Source organism: Protopterus annectens, chromosome 14.part0 (genome assembly GCF_019279795.1).
Source record: "Protopterus annectens isolate FY-2018-M chromosome 14.part0, PAN1.0, whole genome shotgun sequence".
Lineage (NCBI taxonomy): Eukaryota > Metazoa > Chordata > Ceratodontiformes > Protopteridae > Protopterus > Protopterus annectens.
In genome coordinates, this window is record NC_056748.1 from 1,015,999,944 (window position 1) to 1,016,013,844 (window position 13,901).

Below are 13,901 nucleotides of genomic sequence, written 5' to 3' on the forward strand. Positions count from 1 at the left end.
TGAACTACAGTAAATATCTGTGGTTTGCATAACTATACATCTATACTACATATCATTTTTTTAACATAACAAATATTAAACAATTCATTTGTGAAGAAACTGTAAGTTAATATGGCTTTTGTATAGAATAATCATGAGAGATGCATTTTTCTCAAACATTAGGTACTGGATAAGATCTTTTAGCTTCATAGTCAGACTTATCTCTTTCGCACAAACCATGTATTATGTATTTGAGGTCATCTTTAAATAGCCACATCCTCCACTACTTTGTGTAAGCCTGTTAGTAACAGATGGCCATGTACTGGTGCAGAAGGCACCTGTACTGCTAGGTTCCTAAGATGTCCCCACAGGCAGGGTCTGATGAGTTGATAAACAGATAACAACAAAGATATCTCTTCTTACATCTTGCATGTACCACCAATGACATATTTGTAACGTGAGATGCACATACACAGGACATTATAACTAACGGGTTTATGACATTACATTAAAGTATCATAAACTTAACCACAAATAATCGAATGCAAATGGTCGATTATAAAATAACAGATTAAAAAAAGAAGACATTGCATCCCCCATACCCCCTGCTAAATATATATACCATCTTCGAGATTGCAGTACAGTGAGGAAAGTTCAAATGTCCCAGTCCCAGCTGTTCCACAATCTCATTCAGGAAAAGATGGAAATGTCTGATCAGCTGATTTTTGATCAACTGTACCAGCTTTTCCCCAAATTATCAAAATACCTATGTGATCACAGACACATAATCCAGACAGGCTTCTCACCTGCAATAAAATATATTTTTTTACTTTTTTTCCATTTCTGAAGTGCTCATAATTAAGCATTAAGAGTTTTTTTCGTTTGTAGTTTGATAGTCTGGAACATTAAAATATCATACACCCAACCTAACATGCTATTATCTACTGCATTCTGTAATTCATTGTGAAGAAATGGTTATTTCTGTATACATAAATACCTAGGCCTGTCTTCAGTTAATGAATTCAACAAACTCATTTCAGGTACTTAATGTATGTAAAGTGGATCAGACAGCTATGGCACTACATAATTATATCAAGGTAAGAGGTGGCAATACACTGAACCATTACATAAACTAATTTACATATTTTACTGCATAAATTAATCCTACAGTATCCTAATAAATAGTATCATATGAATTATTTATACAGGGAACAACTAAGTTCACACTCTCCATATGTTATACAAGGAAGACTGTTAAGAAAGTCAAATAAATTACAATGGCTATAAAAGAAAAGGTTCTAAATATGGCATATATGCTAAAAATTTGAATATATCCTACTGATAGTTATGTGCCTCTAATCTCAGCTGTCACTACATTGCCATCTGTTAGAAGTAACATTATTATATACATATGCACTAATATGCACTAAACAAACATTATGTGCCACAGTTGACACTGCAGATGTACACTAAAATGCTACCACTCTGCTTTCATCTGTGACATACAGGGATCAAGGCCTAACTACAGCCCAGGTGACCAGAGTTTGAGTATAAGCTCATATTCCTGGTAGTGCATTCAGGGAGGATGGGGTACGCTCATCCTGAGGGAGGGGTAATGGAATATGGTTCCTGACTGACATGTGCTGCTGCTCTGATGATCAACCTTTGGATGGAAAGCAGAGGCCCATAATGATGCAAGGAGCTGGTGCCAGGAAGAAGTGGTGTGACTACCCAAGCCAGTGATGGTAGCCCCTGAGAGTGCATGTGGGAGAGTAACCATGCATTGATAGGGTGGCACACGTAGCCTTTGTGGTGGTGCATGTGCTCATGTCACTATTAGGGTCGGGGTTAGGTAATAAAACAGAGAAAACCTCTCATTGCCAGGATGTCATTGAGAACAAAAAGCACCATCATGGCCTCAGGGTTGCCTTGATAATGCCTTGATAATGCCCCATCTGGACAGTGTAATGTCTTCTTGAGGAAAGGCTTGATGTCTGGCAGGCACAGGGAAAAAATGATATAAATAAACAATGTTAACACTCTAAATAATGAAATATTATTGATAATAATATATCATCATATGGGTTCAATTCTGCTTGTTAGTGGACAGTAATCTGGACAAACACTCCAACAGATCATTAAGGTCTTTGCTCTGTAAATTTTCATATTCATAACACACATGAAGTCTCGTCCAAATTCTACCAAGCACTGAATATAAGGAAAGTTACAGTGTTATGGCTGCAAAGTCAGTCCTTGTACTTTAGAAGAAAATTCTGCATTATTATTATTGTCATCTACTATCTGGACATTGGGGTAGAATAACCCTCAGGTCTGGAAACTCTCTACAATGACCACAAAGCCGCGTAACCCTTTCCAGTGTCCAAGCCCACATTGGCAGTTCATAGACATATGTATCACCAAGTTAGGTGTTACATATCAGTCATAACTGCATCACTGAAATATGCCTATGTAGCTAAACTCTTCTGTTGATGCATATTAGGTGTTGAGTAACTCTCTGCACCAGCTGTAAACTATTACCAGAGGGTTCTGCAACCTTAGTTGACATGTAACTCAATTAAAAAACTACTAATGTGATTTAAAGATATCCCATGGAAATAAGGCTCAGTGAGTATGCATGTTGTGCTTCTACAAAAGTCAGCACACTCCTATGTAAGGCAGCTAGCTATGGGATTTTATAAAATGCTGCAACAGGACAGAACATTAGGAGCATTTTATTAATGTATGCATATTTTTCAGGTCATAAACAGCAAGAATAATATAGCACAAAAAACTTTAAAAGTGTAACATTACATGCAGTATTCTGCAGATGAATAAGCACATTTTTATTTATTTATTTGCAAAAGTAAAAATGACTGTTATATGTAATGTGGAGTAACCTCACATGTCTTTATTCAGAGGTTTATATAAACAGTTTTTTTTTTAAAGTAGCATGTTGGTATGACAACAGCAGACGAATATGTGGCACTGTTTTGTCTGCCCTGTAAATGTCATTGGGATGGCATTGATACAGTGTTCATGTCTGCTGCTGATGTATCATGGACATTTATGTCTGTATGGTGCATGCATTGACATTCTAGTAACATAAAGGCTGCTCAACATCCCAATGGGGTCCAGTACCTGCACTCTTAAATACTGAGAAATTGCTATTCTCACTGGCCGGTCATGGTCCCACAATATCAGGTGGTATAGAACATTCTTTGGCACATACAGATGCGAAAAGTCCCACTGGACTTTCTGTTTCAGCTGGAAATGACATGACAGTTAATATGCAAATTTGTCAACATATACCTGTGCAAATTGCACATTAGGTCATCTGCACCACTGTTGCAGGTTTGGACTAGGGTAACATTCTTATGGAAAACCAGTCTGTATGTGCATGCCATTACAGGACCTTCAGGCATACAGCAGATGGTAGTTCATCACTGAATTAGGTATGCATTCACTGTGCTTGAAGCTTTTATTTGGTATATTCTTTTATGCAAAATGCATACATATATTCAAAAATGTCTAGGATCAAATGGCCTCTCATGATCATTTCTTTAAAAATCTTTTTGCATATTATGATACCATAGATGATGACGATATGCACTGTGAGTTACAGTGTAAGGAAGGCACATTGGTTAACATTCTGGACAGTACTCCTGATACTACATGGTTAGTGTGTTCAGCCAAGGATGGTGACACGGACATCAAAATGACAGACACTGTGTCTCATGGTACATGGTTTTGAATGGTATATTTGATGTTATCAAAGTTATAGGTAATATATAGCTAGTGCATGCACTATGAATGACATGTAGGCTGTTACATTACCCACTCAGGAGGTAGAGTGTGCAGAAGTGCTGGTGAGTACTATAAGCTATAGCTCCAAAGACGATGTGCAGGGAGCTTCTGATGGCATGTTGTCACTGTACAACAGTGAAAACTAATGGATAAGGGTAACAGACAGTAACTGCTAAGGGTGCTCGGAATATGAATACGATTAATATAGGGAACTTGATGATGTTAGTCTGTGGAGTTTGCCTCTTTATATATGTGTTGTTCATATCTGTTGACAGGTCCTGAGTACAAGGCTAACAGCATGACTGCCCTACGCAGAGACTGTCATGTATGCTAACATAATCAATGATTGTGCTAACTGCTGGTACTGTGAGTTACTGCACAGCCTGCATGAGATCACACATGCAATTGTGTGTGCAACACACCAGTTTACATCCTTTGCATGTGCTGTTCGTGACATGGCATGGCAAGGACGAGCATTAATCTCTGCAGGTGTGGCATGGATATGTACAGTCATTACCATGGTATTTTGGTTGGTCTCCAATTCAACTGCCTGTATGGTTTTGTTATCTATTTCATTGCAACCTTTACTGAACTCATTCTCACAGCAACATGCTTGCATCCTGGATCTCATACATCCATTCCCTCTCATATACTATCAGTCATGCCATTACTACTCAATATTACCGTGAGTCAAGGAAGTATCAGTGGTAATACCCCAGAGTCTGATTACAGTGGATAAATTCAGTTGGGTCACAGATGGGGTCACTGTTATTATTAGGCAATGGACAGTTCTTTTAGAAATGTTAAGGCTGAGTCTGTGATGCTAACTTTAGCCATTATTTTCAATCAGCTAGTGTATGTCATTTACTCTCTCTCCTGCATGCTATATTATCTTTGGAAATGATGATAGCTAGTACCATAAGTAACTGCACTGTAACGTTATAAAAGTGGTGAGGATTAATACTGTTGGTTAACAGGGCAAACAATGGTTAACATTCCTTACATCTGTCACATTATTACAACACCCCAAGAATGTGTATCATGTTACTGTTCATGCTATGTACATGGCTGTTATGTCATTTTACCTAATTGCATACCAGACAATGCCACAACACTTGTGCCTGGGTATGCCAAGCTTATTTACCTCTTGTGCACACATAATGTTCTGGTTGATGTTCTTCTTAGGTGCCTGGTGTTGTGGTAGCTCTGCATCTCAAAGTGTGAGGCCACAGCTTTATTATAACCATATTGTGCTGCATAGTAAGTACAGCAGGCATCCTGGCAGTCGTCTTGGGTGTTTATTGGAGCACACTCCTAGATAGGTCCAGGCACATGAATCAGGATTTGATCAATCCAAAAAATGTGCTGCATCACTATCTTATCCTGTCAATAAAGGTAAGTTAAATGAATGACTGAATGAATGAATAAATAATCAATTATTCAATCAATCCTCAGGGGATATACTCCAGAAGTGAAAAGGTAATGCTTAGATTCATGTGGCTCTTAATTAGGTAACACCTTGAGCACTGTGTGCAGTTCTGAAGACCATACAGGTGAAGGTACATCAAGCTGCTGGAAAAGATCAAGAGGAAAGCAAGCAGAGAGGTTATCAAGATGTAGGAGAATGAATATGACCAGATGAGGTGAATGTTTTCACACTACAGACCAGATGGGAAAAGGAATATGATATGGATGCACTAGATCATGTCAGCCGCATATGAAGAGGTCATCCTGAATAAGAAAGGCAGAGAAAAGGGGTAGACGTATCAGACTAAAGTGACCAGCTATTCCCTGTATCTGTAAAATTACTTCTAAATAGATAGTGCTATGGACCCAAAGAATAGAGTAGTATAATGGGAGGTAGCTTGGGAATCTACAGAAGCATTAAATAAATCATGGGATAGGCACAAAAAAGGACTAAGAGGGAAGGAAGAAGGTTAGAAAATTAAATGCACTTAGTATAGACTACATATGCTTATTGTCATCTTCGGCCTTTCAGCAAATATAATGTCAGTGTAACTTGTCAACTTGGTAACTTGATGAATGACACCACTTGAGAGTAATGTATACTTCAGCAGTTTCAGCACTGGGAGCCTTGATAATCATGCATGTGCAATGGTTGCACCAAACCACTCTACAGACTCCTTTTATAGCATCTTTTAGAGATCAGCTGATGTTGATGGAAAGTACATACGGATTTATACTTTGAATCCGTACTTTGATTAGTGGATTTATACTTGGGAACCAGCTGGTACTTCCCTACTTTCATTAGAGGATTTATACTTTGGAAAGTTTTAAAGAAAGTATTTCTACCAACTATTATCAGGTTGGATATTCACATTCTGGTTTTTATTAGGTGCCTGAACTCTACGGAATCTTAGATCTTCCACATTGAGACATTTCCTCATTATTTATATATAGTCCACAGCCTCATTGTTCACAAGGGTCAAGAATTTCTCCAGGATACAAAAGGAAACAGTTGGAAGACCCCAGACACCATAATGTCCCTGAAGCCAGTATCCCCATGGAGATATCTTTGTTCTTTTGTTACTACTCAAATGGGGATCTCCCCTACAGGTTGTCTGTTTTCATGTATAATACCATATTTGACACATGGTCTGTATCGGCTATCTGTCTACTCAGTACCAACCTCCTAAAAAGTAAGCTGGTTGGTGTGCAGTCTGGGGTATCTGCCAGGGTCTTCATTACATGCCTGCAAATTGTGGTATAGCTTTCTGGGTAAATCCAACTGCAATGAAATTACATTTGATAGCATCATTTGCTAGAAACAGCAGAATGTTGCTTTCAGTATGCTGCAAATACTTTCTGCTGTTATCTGCCAATGTTTACTTTTGCCTTTTATTTCTACTGCATACTATCTCAGCTTTTTGAAAAAAAAAAAACTCTTGAGAAAGTCTATTCACTGTGGTCAAATGTGTAGATTTTTAGGAACTTATAGGAACAGATCTGGTAAAAGGTCTGGTCTCTTGAAAACCGTATACATGAATCTCAGCTCATGTCTTCATCAATACCACAATTTCTAATATATTGTTTACTATGGTAATAAAACATAAGTCTCACTTGTTCAAACCTCAGACCTCAGTACTTTTTCGTCACATGTTAATGAAATTCTATACATTATCCCTTGGAGGGGAATTTTATTGCTTGTTCTCAGTCTGAAAATGATGTTTTACAACTTGTATCAGAAGAGAAAGTTTATTATATTTCCATGAAGCTTTTTGTAGTCACATATAAGACCAAATGGAGATCGGGACATGAGAAACAAAACATTACATTCAAGTAACAATTTAACCATGGTCTAGATATCATAATGAGAATGAGAAAGCTTTCTGCAAACTCCAAAATATTTACTGCTTATCTGTTTAATACATGTTGAGCAATGTGGGGAGACCTGAGAGAAACGGATAGTCATTCTCTATATAGTTAAGATATATCTATAAAAAAATTGCCAGGAAAAAAAATATCCGTATTGACAATATGGGGAAATTACCAGCCATGGGCAGAATTTCTTCTATCATTTATTGGGTGGTAAGTACAGGAAGCCATGAGTCCAAGTCCAATGTCCTCTATGCAGCATCTTATTAAAGTTGTGTAATACTCAAAAAATAATTTTAAGGGGGGGGGGCTCTTCGTCTGCAGTGCTTTCAACCCTCAGTCAGTAGACACATTACTGCTCTTGTTGTTTGGGTAGTTTTATTAATGATAATATGGTATTCTGGCACTTGTAACAACTGGCCTTGTATGACCCAGTTTTCAAAGGCAGACTCACAGATTCAGTTCCTAGATTTATAGTTAAGTACTGGGCTTTCTGCCCTTAAAGACCATTTCAAGCCTAGAAAATTTCTCTTTGTGCTCAAATTAACCAGTCTTATTTGTTTAGAGATTCCCTTACTCATCCCTTGGTCAATAATTATATATTACCCCTAATGAGAATAAGTGGGATCATACCATAGATAATTTGAGGGAACCCAAGCGCTGGATAAAGCATTTAAGAACTGCCCCTGTCCATTAGTAGTATGGGGAAGTTTCAGGGAAAATGTTCTGTTTCCCATCCATAGATTCATGTTGTTTTTGAATATGGACATGGATGAACTTTGTTTTTTTGTGGATGGGAAGTGCATTCCAGAGCAGTGGTATTCCCTGTGAGATATAACTGTCCCTACAAACCATTATGTTGATGTTGCAGAAAATGTTTAGATCACTTGACCAAGTATTTCTGATATAATTTGAGTTTTGAGTTATTCCATCCTTGTCAAACTTTTACTGCTAATATATATTTTTCTCTAAGTATGGTTATATGCCTGTTAGGCTTAAATTTACCAAATAACATAAGTGCACCTTAATCCTTGGAAAAAAAGGTTACTCACCCAAATTTAACTAGAGTAGCTTCAATACTACATTATAGGTAAATCTCAGCCTAGCACTGTCCTGGGCCTTGAGCAGTTCTTTAGAACAGGAGGAGACGCACTTAATGCAAATTTTCTTTTCTTTTGTTTCTGTTGTTGTAAGAGGAACATGTTATTTCAAATGCCAAGGAAATGCATATAGAAATTTTTCAGGAATCATGTCAGAGAGGATGTAAATAACATAACCCTGCTGAATCAAAATATTTTTTGCCACATACCAAAAGTTTGATTGTCAGAAGAGGAAGACTGAATCCCTTTAAAGGGTAACCTTAACCAGAGATCTATGGAACTTATTTTTCAAAACCTCCAACACCCCCCCCCCAAAAAAAAGGCTTGAATCCAAACAGAATAAGTAATTAAGTGTCTTTCAATGAGGCAGGGTTGCTGCATTTTGAAATGGGCATATCAAAAATTATGCATACCCTTAATAGTGTATAACATTAAATATGTTCATGCTCTTGGTATTATGCGTGTAATAATTTTTGATATAAAGATCCAAGTCCTTTTCTTTCCTTTTATGAGCATAACATTTTGCTGTTTGATGGTTAAAAAGAAAAATAGTATTGGTGAGGCTGCAAAGTCACATATTTGCTTTTCTGATAGCTGTGAATGCACAGTGTCTGCATCTGGAATTAGCAAACTTGTGAAGTTGTAGTGAAATTTGGTGGTGAATTTGGTGGAAATTTCACATGGTGAAAGAATGCATCTATCCTAGAAAAGTTGCCCAACATGCAATACATTTTTGAGAATTGCTTCATGGAATATACCACAGGACAACATTAATTTCTGGAATACAATATTAAAAATTAGGACAGACGTCAGACTGGGAAAAGTACATTGAGAGTGGTTAAAAGCTGACACAAAAAACACACTGCTCTAATCACAATAGAATGATGTGCTGTTTATCTCACTACCTACTGGGTTTTCTAACAAACCAGATCACCCTCCTGTAATCCTTTTATGGCTGCTTTGAGCTTTGTGATCTCTGATTCTATACACTGTGTAGATCCCAGTGCTCTCTGATATCCTGATTAACACTGAGTCGTTTGCTTTTCAACAACAGAAAATACATGTCAGGTAATACCTTGAGTACTGTGTGCAGTTCTGAACCACCTGACTACATTATATAATAGAAAGGAAAATAAGCTTAATGACAAGGAAATTGTGTGCAATGAGTTATTTCCATTTACAATGTGTTTGCCTACTACACCTTAAAAAGCCACTTGTATATCCCAAAATGTTGGCATTTTAAATGGAACTGGATCAAAACACAACCCTTCTTAATGCCTTTTTCCTGATGCATGTCTACCAAACATCAAACCTTTCCACCTTGTCTATGTCCATTCATTCTTTCCTCATTACTAGGGCAAGAACCAGTTGTGGCACTTCCATCATTCAAGTAAGGCATGAAGGATTTTCTGTTTTTGCTCTAACCTATCTCCATTATCTGACATCAGTGCCCAAGATAAATTGTGGTTTGCCGTGGCCAAGTGCATGTCCTTGGCCCATACATAGTCTCTCTCTGTCTCCTGTTAGTGCTTGTAATGTAACAAGCAGGAACATCCCTCTCCTCCTATGAGGAGTGACCCATTATTGCTTGTTCACATCCTCCTTCCCATAGTGAGTCTAACAACACCAAGATCACTCTCTGATCCCAGGTCGTTGGGTCACAATGAGGACTTTATTCCTCTGTACTACAGAACTGGTATAAAACACAAAGTGAAAGAGGGGATTAAAACAAAAAAGAAGATTCAAAAAGTCTTGGATTTAAACAAAGCCATTTCTTTAATTCTAACCTGGATCAGTAAAAGGGTAGCTGCAAGATGGATAGGTATGACTACTCTGTATAGCTATTACACTTAAAGAGGAAGCGTTTTCTCACAGCTCATGTTTTACTTATTTATTTATGTATTTATTTTATTTTGTTTCATTTTTAGTTATACTTTTTAGCCACTTTTGAGAACTGATCCACGGACCCTTTTCAGCCATAACCCAGGTCACAATGGCAAAAACAATTACAAGTAAGGAAGGCACTGGAATAAAGGGAAAAAAAGCAATACTGCCATTAAGGCACTCGCCAAAGATTGCATGTGCAATACGTAGCAGAATAAGTAACACAGTAAACTAGATTTACAAGAATGCATAAACTGTTAATATTTAAATGCACAATGGAAATTTCATTGTGAACACAGACTTGTATGCAAGCATACTGCAGAGCTCACAGCAGTACAGTTAAATCATTTATTTTATTTAAATTTGTTTGGCAGGGTACAAAACTGATCAAAAAATGACAAATTACAGACCTAGGAATCAGCAAGTGAATGTTGTGTGTGTGTGTGTGTGTGTGTGTGTGTGTGTGTGTGTGTGTGTGTGTGTGTGTGTGTGTGTGTGTGTGTGTGTGTGTGTGTAGGGGGGGTACTTATATTTGCATCACTCTTGTTTTCTGGTTGAACAAAGTTTCTGTGGTAGCTTATCTACATCTGAGGTGTGATTACCTTCTCTTTTGATATGAGCAGTATATCTAGATAACATGAAAGATGAATCCAGCTAATCTAAATACTAGCATAGCCTAGTATCAGTAGGAATTCATATTTAATTCCTTTAAGTTGTATAATTTAACCTCTGGTTAGTTTTCTCCATAAAATAGGTATGGGTATGAGTTAATGGAATGATCTCCATTGGTTTCATCAGAATTTTGGGTATAGTTATCACCCCAATAAATTTAATAATTCTTACATGTAAGTTGGCTTGAAGCTCAACCTTTATTTACCCAGCCTATCATTTAAGTTGGTGTAATGCAATCTGTAAGACTTCAGTATGAGTACAGCATTTGAGATACTCATCAGGAGCTAAAAATGGGCCATGGACCTTCATGTGCCTATTTCATAGGTAAGTACTAGGCTAGCTGCCCTTGTGTGGCATTTTAAGTCTAGGCAGTTTCCTCCAAAGTGACAATCAAACCCTGTATCTTGTGTCTGTGAGATAAACATTTTAACCATTATGCCAGGTAGATTTAGTCTCAGAATGTAGTCCATTGCATGACACTGTAGTTTCAACTTTCAGTTTGTACAGTAGCCCAAATATCTCATTTGTTAAAAGCTACACTGTTTTAAGATGATCTGTATTTTGTTAATTTTACTGACTTTCAGTTTTTGAAATAAAAAATATCTGTTTACGTATATTCCTAGCCTTTAGTCCATTTGCAGTATGCATTTTTTGTGCAGTCCTCATAAAGGAGTACTTCTGTAGGCTCCAAGGCAGCAACATATCTGCTATCAGTTTGATCTTCCAACCACATAGTTGTTGTTCCTCAGCACTAAAGTCGTTTGTGTGCTAAGGTTATTATACAGTAGTATGCACAATGGCCATACTTTTAGGTCGTATCACTCAGAAGCCCTGCAATACAGTAATTGATTTGTGCCACTTTTACCATTACTTCCTTGCTCCACTGGGAATCTTGATTTTCAAAGGCATGACCTAGCATGCTCCCATGCTCTCTTCCTTAAGAAAGGTGAGCAGGTATATCCACATAATTGCTCTCTGTTCCCATGGCAGCATCTCTAGACTATGGACCACTAATCAATGCACGTCAGATGGATTGTAGTAAAGGCTTTATCATTTCATGCCACAGAGATGACTACATTTTTAAAGAAGTGATGTCACATCCATGATTTCAATACTTTTCAGTGTTTTCTATTGCTATGTAGACTGACTCCCAAGAGCACTTTTCAAATATCAGAACTATCTGGTTAATCTGCTGGAATATAGGGCAGTTGATTTATGAGTGAAACTTTTAGCCAACAGCCTAGATAAAGCAGCATAATCTTTATAGTTTTGTCATTTTTTTGTGACACGTTCCAGAGATTAATTACTTTTAATAAAGCTTTCATTTTCTGGCTCATTAAATCATTGACTAAAATTGTTGCTTCTCTAGACCTGTTATATGGCGACATTTAACTTAAAAGTCATATAGGTACTGCTGGGAAGTTGATTTTCCTAGTGTAATGATATCATCAATGCCTTGTGACCATAAATTATTTTTATAGTCCACATGCGTGCTTTTCTTAAACAACATATCCTGTAGCTTTTCATTCCCTGGTTTCACACTCTAAATCTAACTACATTTTCATATCATGAAAGTTAAGATAGTTACTGCAACTAAGTCTAACCATTTAAACATTCTTTAAAGATTTTAAATGACATTCTTGAAAATGGCATCATTATGTTGTCACCCCAGCATTTTTATTAATGTTTAACTACTTAATTAAGAAAGCTGTTTGACATTTTTATGTAAGCACCCCCTTTTATTTATTTATTTTTTTTTGATTTTCTATAACATGATTTACTCTCAAGAACAGCATACATTATTTTCTTTGGATGTTTCATATTATAGCATGTAATCTAAACTGTTGTACATCATATTGCCTACACACACACACACACACACACACACACACACACACACACACACACACACACGTGTGTGTGTGTGTGTGTGTGTGTGTGTGTGTGTGTGTGTGTGTAAATAAATATATGCATACATACATTGTTCTACACAATACTGACTTAATAACTGGGTCATTATCTTTATGTGCTATAAATGAAAAACACTCTTAAAGACTCTAGTCTTTTCTGAGAGATGCAAAACTATAAATTACAATTTGCTAGCTTGGAATGCTCAGTTCTCAAGCACAGTAGACTGGAAAATGGGATTTTCTTTGTATGCTATCTATTACCAAACTCCAGAATTCCTTTGAAATCTCTTTGCAGACTTATTGGACAGACTTCTAGTATATACAACATTTAATAAAAAATCAAAAAAGATACATGTTAGTATAAGCAAGTTTTTGGTATTCAGAGAGCAACAGTTCTGGTAAAAACAATGTACCTTTTATCTTTTTTCAAAAGAACATATCAATGAGTGAAATCCAACCTTTTAACTTCCCTGTTTTAGAAGATAATATGAAACTTGTAAAATGTAATAAGACAACCTTAAGGCATAGAAGTGCAAGTAATAATAAAATGATACAAACATATCACCTCATTTGGGTAATATGAAAACATATTAATGATTTGAGGGTTTTGTATCTCTCATCAATTTATGTAGCAAGGAAAACATTATTTTGCCTTTCAATCCTTTTTATAACTTATTACGGTACTTGCGTATTATCACAACCAGATTTTCAAGCTGCGATAATTCATTCGGTTTTACCAAACTATAACCTTGAAAGGGGTTGTGGGAAGTACCAATTACTAGTGTGTCACTCTGTGTATCAGGCAGAAAGAGGGATAACGGTCACCTTTTGTATTCATCGGTGGCATACTTTTGCGACGTAACTGTCTTCCAATGAGGTAAATTAACAGATTTTTGGGCCAGTTGATCGCTATGAAAAAAACATAGCACAACATAAGCAGAAGAAGCTTTTGCGGGGCCTCAGTGCTTTTAACACTGAAACAGCTTATTTAGTAGGAACGGCACCCAAATGTAATAACATGGTTAGTACTGACATCATCAAATATTATCACTACAGTGAGATCAATGGGTTGACTGGAGACACTAGCTCCAGTGTTTGTGCCCCTGTATGTGCATCAGAACGTGTGATAGGAAGGGAAGACAATCAAGGGGATTGTCAGCTAGAAGAAGTAAACGCCAGGACTGGAAAATCCTTTGCATGCAGTAACTTCCCTTTC